Source organism: Sinocyclocheilus grahami, unplaced genomic scaffold (genome assembly GCF_001515645.1).
Source record: "Sinocyclocheilus grahami isolate Dianchi unplaced genomic scaffold, SAMN03320097.WGS_v1.1 scaffold1023.1, whole genome shotgun sequence".
NCBI classification, from domain to species: Eukaryota; Metazoa; Chordata; class Actinopteri; order Cypriniformes; family Cyprinidae; genus Sinocyclocheilus; species Sinocyclocheilus grahami.
The window spans coordinates 137,107-148,571 of record NW_015506202.1 but is presented as its reverse complement, the minus strand read 5'-3'; the positions used below and the strand labels follow the sequence as shown (position 1 = coordinate 148,571).

Genomic DNA, 11,465 nt, shown 5'->3' with positions numbered 1-11,465 from the left:
TTTTTTTGCCTCTCTATATATATATATATATATATATATATATATATATATATATATACTGTATATATATTTAAAAAAGGAAAAACAACATTTAACCTTTAGCATTTTTGTAAAATGTTAATGATGCAATTTTTCATAGTAAATATTTGCCAAAACATTTGGTTTCATAATTCTTGTAATTTTTAACAAGTTATAAAATAAAAGGAAAGCATAACATTTGCTTACTATTTTTGTACAATTTTAATGTTGCATATATATATATATATATATACATTTTATTTAAATACAACAGTTTACTAAAACATTTTTTATTTCATAATTCAACATTTTACAAAAAAGTAAATGTTGCGTTTTCATTTTCTTGCGCAAAGAAACATTTTATTCAACATGAGCTAAAAAAAAACGTATAAACATTTTATGCAACATTGGCTAAAAAACATGCTTTTAATTTTACAATTTCTGTCTTTTTACTCTGTTCACATAGCAAATAGGAGACATTTACACTTGTGTTGGTCAGTAAATAAATAAAAAAGCAGCATGAAAAAGTAACAGTTTGTTAAACGGTGAAAATTCAAAACATAATATTTACCTGTAGAGTCCAAAAAGCAGTCTGATTTCCAGTGTGACATCTCCTCCTCTTCTGGTCGAGCTCAGTCAGTCCCAGGCTGCCAGTCGTGGGGCGTGAAGGAGATTTCCGGTTTATCTGGGTCGGAGCCAGGAATCTTTAGAGAAAAGTAAACAGGAAAAATCAGCATGTTCCTGGGGGAGCCCTGCATCTTTATGCGGATCTTTCTGATTTCCATATGCTAAAACCGCAGTTAAACATCTATAAATCAGGCCCTGCATGCCACGCACTTCTGCATGAATGAATTTTGAATGACAGCGCAACTACAGTGCTTTCTCAGGAGAGGACGCCCGTCCCCGATGCCACGCTTTCTCCGAGCACAGAGCAAAATCTTTGCGAGAAACTTCCACAACTTAGAGCAGAATCCCTTGGCGTTTGGCATTGTATCGCAGGCTTTATAATAACATTCAGAGATGGTATAAACAGGCATTTTATCTTTGAAGAAGCGCAGCAGGAGATTTTTACGCTGTGTTTGTTGCGGGATCCGTTGCAGGAGCGAGAGATTGAACACGGGGGTCTCGGGTGCCCTAAAAACTCCAAACACTTTGAATGTGTTTGTCACGGGTTGGGAAACAGGTGTTTTCAGAAGGTTTATTCTGGAGTGGGTTTAATGTTAATGAGATAAGGCCTCGGAGCGGCGGATCAGAGAGGACGCTGCTTATCTGGTTTGCAGTGGTGCTTTTGCGAGGTTGAATTAACAATACATAAATAATAATGGTAAAATTGTTTGCCTTCACCCTGGGTGCTTTCAGTTTCTGCAGTGTTAACCGGCTCTGGAGTCAGTCAACATGTTTGTCAATTGAATGTATTGTCGTTTGCCCTTCCTTTACCTCTCAAATCTTTTGACTTTAGGTTTTTATTCCCTGAGGACTCTTTCACATAAGAGCATTTGGTGCTGAATACGTTTTTTTTTTTTTTGGTGTAAAAAAAAATTTGAATTAAAGGGATAGTTCACCAAAAATAATGTCATCACTTACTCACCCTCATGTTCCAAACCCGCAGAACACAAAAGAAGATATTTTGAAGAACCAAACAGTTGTTGGTCCCCATTGACTTCCATAGTAGGGAAAGAAATACTATGGAAGTCAATGAGGACCAGCAACTGTTTGATTATCAGCATTCTACAAAATATCTTCTTTTATGGTCAACATAGGAAAGAAACTTACACAGGTTTGGAATGACATTATTGTTAGTAAATGATGACAACATTTTCATTTTTAGGTGAATTATTCATATGTACTTATTTAATTCACTTAAGGCAAAATTTTGTTTGATTTATGGTTAACCAGAGAAATAATAATTATTTTATTGCATAATTTTGTGTAAATAATTTGTGCAACAATTACTCCCAAAAAAAATATATAGAATTTTACACAGAATTTGCTCAAAAAATACATATAAAAAAATGACGCAACATTTGCTTAAAGAATATGTATGTACATATAAGATTTATGCAAAAATTACTCAACACAAACAAAAAAAGTTCAGCAGGTTATGTGAAATAAAAGGAAATTCAACATTTACTAATTTACTTTTTTGTAAAATGATAATGTTGTGTTTTGTTTTATTTGTAAATGTTGAATAAAAACATTTTTGCAACATTTGCTCAATAAAAATGTGCATATATAAATTTTATGCAACAGTTACTCTAAAAAAGGCAACATTTACTAAAACATATTTCTATTTCTTCTTAAAATAAAATAATAAAATCATAATTCTTTTCATTTTAGCAGTTAAATTAAATAAAAGGAAAAGACAACATTTACTTCTCTGCAAAATGCTAATTTTGTGGTTTTGTTTTTGAAAATGTTGCGCAAAAAAACTTTATGCAACATGCTCAAAATGTACATTTATGCAACATTTATTAAACATATTTTTATGTTAATGTAGTGTTTCCTTGTCTATTTCAAAATAGCTCATTTTCTGTTGTTGCATGCTCTTCCTTTAAAGCTCAATTCTGTCTCCTTCAGGTTTTGATTCCCTGAGGGCTCGGAGTGTTTACAGCCAAATGCTTTGTTTGTATGGTGTAAAAAGTTTTAGCAAATATATCCTAAATTAAATGAACTTTTTTTTTTACCCTTAAGGCAGCATTTGTTTCTTGTTTTAAGCATGCACCTCAGTAAATTGTGTTAGATTGATGTTTAACACAAGCAAAAGCGAGGCCTAATATCTTGAAATCCTTATATTGCATGCTAAAGGCATCAAAAAATGCTGTTTAATCCTTATGTTTTTATTATATGCTATTAGATGACTGTTGAAGTAATGCTTCAGTGTTGAATCCAGCACTTGGAGCCGGACTGGTTGAGGGGAAACCGGATCTTTTAACCCCATTACATTGCTGGATGTAGGTCAGAAGATTTATAGGTTGCGATCGATCATGGCACAATCAGCGCCAGCCATTTTTCATCCCCGTAATTGGGAACTTTGCAGCAGGATGTGGCAGTTTGAGTTTGTTTGGTCAGGACATTGTGCTGGGCTCAGATACGGTAGAGTTTACTGTACTGTCTGTATGTGATTGTGTTTGAGCTAAAAGACCAGTCTGATGCACAGCAGACCGTTCTGTTGGGCTTTTTCTCACTGTAATACTGCAGAATCCTCAATGTGTCAAACTGAAAGCCTGAGAAACACTAAGAACTCTTAATCCTGTCTGCATCAGATCTTCTGGACTGAACAATACCATGATTCATAGCAATATCTATGGTAGGGCTGCACAATTAATCGAATTTCTAATCGCGATTACAATTATGGATGCCACAATTACATAATCGTTCAAAGGTGCAATTAATCGTTTAAAGTCCACTTCTGTTATTCTGCGTGCTTAAGATGCGTTTTTTTTTCTTGCTACAGGTTATCTTAAGGGTTTTTCCATTGTTTTAATTTTCGTTAAAGGGGTCATATGATGCGATTTCAATTTTTGCTTTCTCTTTGGAGTGTTACAAGCTCTTGGTGCATAAAGAAGATCTGTAAAGTTGCAAAGACTAAAGTCTCAAATCTAAAGAGATATTCTTTATAAAAGTTAAGAGTCAACCACGCCTACCTAAAACGGCTCATTCTAACACACCCCCACATATCTACGTCACAATATGGGAAGATTTGCATAACGCCGCCCAAATGTTCACGCAAAGAAAGAAGGCGTAACTTTTATTCTCGCTGTAGTATTGTTGTTGCCGCTGCCATCGTGAAGGCACTGTGTGCTTCGTTGTGAAAGCGAAACTACTTTGTTTGGACGAAGCAGAGTCCAGCCCGGGGTCGTCACATGTGGTTGCCGCAAGCCCGCTGGACGCTCCTTCGTCGAATCCGCCGGCCACGCCGTTCTCAAGTCCACCGGCCGTTCCTCACTCTAGCCCTCCGGCCTCCGGCCTCCGCTCGCTCAAAGCCGCCGCTGTGACACTGTGTTTCGTTGTGAAAGCGAAACTACTTTGAGAAAATAATGTTATTTTTAGCAACATCATATGACCCCTTTAAAGTATAACATTATAGTATCATGCATACTTTTACTTTTTTTTATTTAAAGAAGAAACCAATCCAATGTATAGTTGACATTTGAGGCTTAGTACTATAGAAAAGCAATACAAGTCTTTTGTGCTGAAACATAATATTAAATAAAAAATTTATAATAATTTACATTATTACATTACATTAAACTAAAGTGTGTGTGTGTGTGTGTGTGTTTAAACAATATATAATATTTTGCTAGCAGCAGTAGTTAATATTTCATTTGCAATATTAATGTGTATTCATAGTAGAATTAAATATATAATTAATTGTATATTTATAATGATGTATTAACAGTTAATTATATGTTAGTTATTTTATATTAAATCTGTCTTATTAAATATATATAATTTATAATTAATTATATATTCTATATTTCTAATCATGTATTAATAATAAATTATATATGTTATTGTGTTATTTGACAGATATAACGAAATAAAATTATTTTCTTTCGGAACACGGTATTGGGATGCGGCGGATTGCGGTGGAGGTCGCAATGCCGGCTCAATATCGTGATGTCTATCGGCTATCGGCCCAACCCTAATACACATATATATTATATATCAATTGGAATGCAAAAGCATATTTCTCTCCAGATCTTCCAGAGCTCCATGTAGGAATCACAGACACTTCTAGAATATCAGAGGCTCTCAGGTGGTTTCCATAGGCAACAGTATGGTGCACACGTGTTGAATGTGCAGATTTATTCAACTCTACTGTCTCCAGTGCTTCATTCTCTCGGCTGAGCCTCGAACCGCAGGTTCACGTTCTGAGGTCATGAGCGCCGGTCACGGCTGATATTTATAAAGCTCTCTCCGTAAGTATGCTGATCCGACGCTGGCCTCCTCCGTGCCCTGAAATCCATATTCATCAGGATATGAAAGGTTATAACTTGTCCTACATCAGCACTTCTGCTCGCCACTTAATTAGATCTTATATTTCATCGGAGCTTTGAGCTGAAACTTTTCACTCATGCTGATTACAGGCCGACAAAGTTGTAGCTCAAGTGCGGTGCTAAAACCCCCACGTCTAGCCAAGCATTTGAGCTTTGATTTGCCTCTAATGGAGGTTCTGTTTGCCTCTAGTTGCACCAATAAGACTAATTAGGCTTTGGTGTGAATAATTAAAGTGGTGTAGCGAGACCAGCAGTAGTAACAAGTACATTTAGTGAAAAGCAATTAGCAGATTTAGCACCTGCAAAGACCATTTATCCTTTTTAGCATTTTGCTGTTGTTGTAAGGAAGCAGATCTCTGGCTGTGTTTCAAACCCTGGTGAGCTACGTAGACAACTGCCTCCTGAGGCAGCATACTAACTGAAATGCTAGCTTTTAAGTGACCAGTTAGGAGTGTTGTGCATAGAGAGCAACAGGTTTGTTACGAAAACATCATGTGGGAGGCATACAATTAATTATCACACAAAATAATTTATGCTGCTTATGCTTTTTATATATATATATATATATATATATATATATATATATATATATATATGTCAGTATGTCTTATGTTGTTGATTTGTACTTGTAAAAATGGCAATACTTAATTGTTAACAGTTTTTTTCCATCTTCCCTTATACATTCTTCAGACATTTTAGTATATTTTAAAATAATTATAATTTTAAAATATATTATAATACTTAACACACACATATCAAATTGTATATATTCTTTAGCCATTTTAATATATATATATATATATGTGTGTGTGTGTGTGTGTGTGTGTGTATATTGTTATATATATGATTATAAAATATGTTAACTATAAATATAATAATATATTTAACGTGTTATTAATTCATTCATTTTTCCTAATATACTTCCTAATATAAGAAAATGTTATATTAATGTAAATATTTAATGCATACAATTTAACATATGATTTTTATATGATCGTAGACTTTATTTTTATGCAAATATATACATATTTATTTTTTCATTCATTCATGGATGAAGAATATACAGTGTGTGTGTGTGTGTGTGTGTATAGAAACACACACACACATAAAAAAATGCGAAAAATATATATTATATTTTAAATGTCCTATTAAAAGTCCAAAAAGAACAAAAGAAACTCTTAAAAGATAAGCTGCATAAATATCTTTGTGTGAACGCATTCAAATTGTTGTGAAACTTTATTCAAAATTCTAGTATATACTGTATATGATACACACATGCAAATATAATATTATATCTTTATATTGTAATTGAGCTTTGTTGAATTTATCATTTATGTTTTGCCTTATTTGTATATGTTAGAAACTGTAAGAATAGTGTGCGATTCTGAATTCAGTCCTAGCGCTGGGATTGACACTGTGGATTCATGATCATGATCAAAAACTCTTAGAAAGCTGCATAATTGCAGTTTTGGAGCACAGTCTCAGTGTGTGTTTAATACAGAGGAAATCTGTCGATCGAACGTATGCCGGTGATTTCCGGAGAACTCCCTCGCAGCTCTTCTGGGGTTCGAGATCCTCATCGGGGTGTTTCTCTGATGCTAGCTAATGCTTAAGTCCTGCCGGAGAAAGCTGGTCTGCTGTCTTCCCACAGCACATTAAAATTGGATGGCCTCCCCCCCACACCCGCTGCCAGCCTCTAACTTATTTACGTCTCTAATCCCCTAATAAGGGTACTTACATTGATTCTCTCCCTAACCAGGCTCCATTGCAGATTAAACAGGTCTATAGAAGAGAGAATGATGATTTGAATGAGAGAGAAGATTACAGGAGCTGTGTGATTTATCTGAATGTTACACACAGCCCTCTCTCTCTCTCTCTCTCTCTCTCTCTCTCTCTCTCTCAGAGTCGTGGAGGTTGAACAGAAGCGCGAGGCCGCCGCCGCACACACTCCTCGCCTTTCTTACAAAATAGTGTAGTGTAGCGAAAATGAGAAACACCGCCCTCTCTCTCTCTCTCTCTCTCTCTCTCTCTCTCTCTCTCTCTCTCTCTCTCAGAGTCGTGGAGGTTGAACAGACAGACGCCTCACTCTTATGTCAAGCATCAATTAAAGCAATTTTCATCCTTGGAAGTAAGTGTCTTCCTGCTCTGTTAGAGATTATTAACATCTCCACTACAGCTGTAGTTGATTTTTTTTTCTATCTTAAAGGAACAGTTCACCCAAAAGTGCAGAAGACATTTTTACCTACTGGCTGTAATATACTAATAAAACGGTGGGGAAAATCTTATATATTGTTGTAAATTTTATGTAGTTATTATTACATTAAAACATAAAATTTTCTATTCATGTAAATGTTTTATATATATATATATATTAGTGCTGTCAATCGATTAAAAAAATTAACTAATTATCGCACATTTTTTCTGAAATTAATCGCGATTAATCCCACCTAACTGTAAAGTTTTTAAATATACTTTTATATTGCAATAATTTCACATTAAATCTTCAAATTAATGTACAAACAACATAAAGACAGTGTATATTTTTAATATTTGTTTAATGGCATCTTTTTTATGACTTAAGGCCAGTATCACTGATACAAATACTATTGATGTCTCTATAAAATAGTTTCTCCCCCTAATATTTAACCATTGACTATAGTCATTCAACATTACAGTATAATTAAGAGCTATCAATTTTAACATTTATTAGACTTTAAAAAACAACAACTTCTAATTTAACTGAACTTAAAACAATCTTCACATAAACCCATTATAATAAATGTCATATTTACCTGTGCCCTTCAGCAGAAATATACAGAAATTGAAATTGAAGTTATCAAACACTAAATTCTAAATTAAATATAGATGAATCCTTAAAGCTATAAAAGTTATTGATTTCCTCGTTTTTCTTTTTTCTCTTTGATGAACAGACATCACAGCAGCTGGTTATTAAGTTGTTTTGGCTGCTATTAATTTAAGAGCTGCTGCTGCTCAACATGATGCGGATCTGACGCACATCGTATTTGCTGTCAACTCTCTTTACCGTTTCTGACTCACTTCAGGTCTTAAAGTCTCAATAATGAACTGACGAGTTAAATCGGGTGTGTTAGATGAGTGAGACGGGCTGCTCCAGGACAGTTTGTAAAAGCATTTCAGAGACATGTTCTTAATGTGACTCATATAAAATATATTACATGCATGCACAGTTTTAAGGCAGCTTTTTGGTAACTTCATGAATGAACTGACCACGACATTTACGTAGTTTTTTTCACGCTTTGATATGAAATGATAAAGGATACAGTGTGCGCCGGCTCCTTTCTGCGTGCAATTGAAGGTCACGCGTTCCGTGCGCAGGACCGTTTGTGCCTGGCGCTGGGGTAAAGTTGGAGCACGCATCTGAAACGTCTGCGGTTTTATGTGGTCATAAAGACATTCTGTGACTGAATAAATGCACTTCTTGTCAAGAGAAAAAGTGACAGAAACAGCAGTTGTGAGTGGGGTGGTCAAACCCTAGCTCCGCCCCTGCGTTAATTGCGTTAAATATTTTTAACGCGTTAAACTGAAAAAAATTATCACCTTATGTGACTAATTAACACGCTAATTTTGACACCACTAATATATATATATATATACACACACACACAGTATATATGATTTTATATGATAGACTGTGATTTTTACCAGGAAGCAGTAACTATAATAATATATTTAACATACAGTATGTATTAGTAATTTTTAAAATAATACTTTTCATATAATTATTTAAATTATGATTTTACAGTTATACACATAAAATATTTTTTAAAATGTAACAAGTCCAAAAGGAACATAAACATGAGCATTAAAATATCTTTGTTTGCTGAATACATAATTTTTTCTCCACTAAAGCTCTGAAATGTATTCAGAAATTAAGAAAAAATAACAACAGTGTTTGTAATGACAAAAGAGGGCAAGTAAGTGACAGGCATTTTATTTTGATGTGACTGATTCCTTTAAAGGGGTCATATGATGCAATTTCAATTTTTCCTTTAGAGCTTAGTGTTACAAGCTCTTGGTGCATAAAGAAGATCTGTAAAGTTGCTAAGACTAAAGTCTCAAATCCAAAGAGATATTCTTTATAAAAGTTAAGAGTCAACCAAGCCTACCTAAAACGGCTCGTTCTAACACGCCCCCACATGTCTACATCACTGTGTGAGAAGATTTGCATAACACCACCCAAATGTGCACGCAAAGAAAGAAGGCGTAACTTTTATTCTCGCTGTAGTATTGTTGTTGCCACCGCTGCCATGTCGTGAAGGCGCTGTGTGTTTCATTTTGAAAGCGAAACTACTTTGTTTGGCCTTCCATAAGAGGACGATATTCCGCTTCGTCATGCCTGGAGCTGATCCGTGCTTGTCGCTGAGGAAATACATTAACTTCACGCTGTGGATCGCCGGATCGGCTTTCACTGTGGACAAAGCGGAGTCCAGCCCGGGGTCGTCACATGTGGTTGCCGCAAGCCCGCCGGACACTCCTTAGTTGTATCCGCCGGCCGTTCCTCACTCTAGCCTGCCGGCCGCCTCTCACTCAAGGCCACCGCTGTGACGTCGACGCGTTTCAGAAAGGAAGTACAGTATGTGGAAAATAATGTGTTTTTTGAACCTTAAACTGCATAAAGACATTTCATTACACCAACTACACAAAATAATGTTCTTTTTAGCAACATCATATGACCCCTTTAAGGTGTGTCTCTTAAAAGCAGTAGATGTGACATCAATCACGCTGTCAGAGCGATGCCCCCTCTGTCACATGATGCATCATCCTTCAGCACCTTCTCACTGGAACCAAACCCAAATTATTCCCTGCTGCAGAACAAAACGGTCTTGTGCTTAATTAATGGCGCTGGGAAAATGAGTTTGAATATTTATCGGTCACGTTTAAAACAAGTGGCAGAGACGCCAGGGGAGATTCTCATTAGCATAGTGCTTCATTTAGCATTAGCGAGGAGTCTCATGTGAACGGTGTCAGAGGAAACTCTGTTTCGTCAACTATGAGCACTTGTGTCCCTGTGGACTTTGAGAAAGTAAACTCTCTTAAAAGACACTTCTCACGCACTCATTCTGACAATGTCAAACAGTTGCATCATGGAAGAATTCTCTCATTTTTTAAATTATACAAATATACAGTGCTGGCCAAAATTGTTAGAACACCTGACAGATCTGAAAATATTGACCTTTTTTGCCTCCAAAACAGGCACTTTTTGGAGCAAATACAGCAGCTCATCTCTCTGACATAGTGTCAGTATATTTCCTGAGAACTTCAACACTAATGTTATCCCATGCCTTCTGCAACTCAAGCCAAAGCCTTTCCTTTGAATATACAATAGCCTAAATCTGTCCGGTTTATTTTCCAACTCGCCCCAAATTTGCTCGATGGGGTTGAGGTCCGGACTTTAAGGGGGCCAGTCCATCATTTTCAATGTTCCAGCAGATTCCTTCTGTCGCAGGTAGTTCCAGCAATAGTTAGTTTTATGGGTATTGTAATGGCCAATTCAACAAAAACAACTGAAACTACCAGTGCCACAACAACTGCCACCACTGGATGTATTACACATTTATTATTATTATTATTTTAGTGTAATTTCCACCACAGTGTTATTTTCTACCATGTCTCAATTAGTGTTGCTTTCGTCAACGAAAATTATGACTAAATATCGTCGTCAACGAACCTTTATCACGTGACGAAAACGAGACGAGACGCAACGTAAATGCTGGTCATGTGACGATGACTATAATTAAATGTATAATGCAATATTGTTGACGAATAAAAACGTAACTAAATGTGGTTTACAAAATAAAAACTATGCTAAAATGTCTCTTCATTTTCGTTGACCAAAACGAGACGAAACGAAATGTTATAACGTTATTTCGTCTCGTTGTTATTATTATTATTATTATTATTATTTTGCAGTATTTCTGTTTCCTGTGTCTCACTTCAGGGGCTGCATCAGTCACTTCCTCAAGCCCCACTCGCGACATTATTTAGAACAGTGTGTGACGCTCTGCGTATTATCCCGCTCTATGCGTGTGCGCTCCGCTCAGTCGCTCACGGCCCATGTGAGTGCTCCACTCATATACCGTTCATGCTCATCTGAACAGCAAAGTCCACTCAAAAATCAAGCCGACAGGAAAGATCGATGTAGTACAGTGTTGTTTCTGTCTGCAATAGCCCTACTGTGCTGTAACATGGTGTGGTATATGAGCAACTCTGGTAACGCTGCCCTCTCATTCATTGATCTGCTAACCGCTATGTTATGCTCACGTGTTCTGATGATAATAGCTTTCTAGGATTAAACATTATTTGGATAATTGGTAAAAAAAAATTTTTTTTAAATCTCTTAATAGCCCTACTGTGTGTTAGACCTACCCGAAAAACTAAAAAGCAATTTATTTCATTTGTAGGCCTATC

The 11,465-nt window shown here is 35.8% G+C and overlaps 1 protein-coding gene across 1 annotated transcript in view; it reads left to right on the top strand.

The window, feature by feature from the left end:
• Positions 1-11,465, top strand: part of plxnb2b (plexin b2b) — a 221,883-nt gene that overhangs the window by 136,287 nt on the left and 74,131 nt on the right. The window contains exon 4 of the mRNA XM_016251008.1: positions 7,073-7,146. The gene's annotated coding sequence lies outside the window, so the exon portion shown is untranslated. The remainder of the gene's footprint in view (positions 1-7,072; positions 7,147-11,465) is intronic.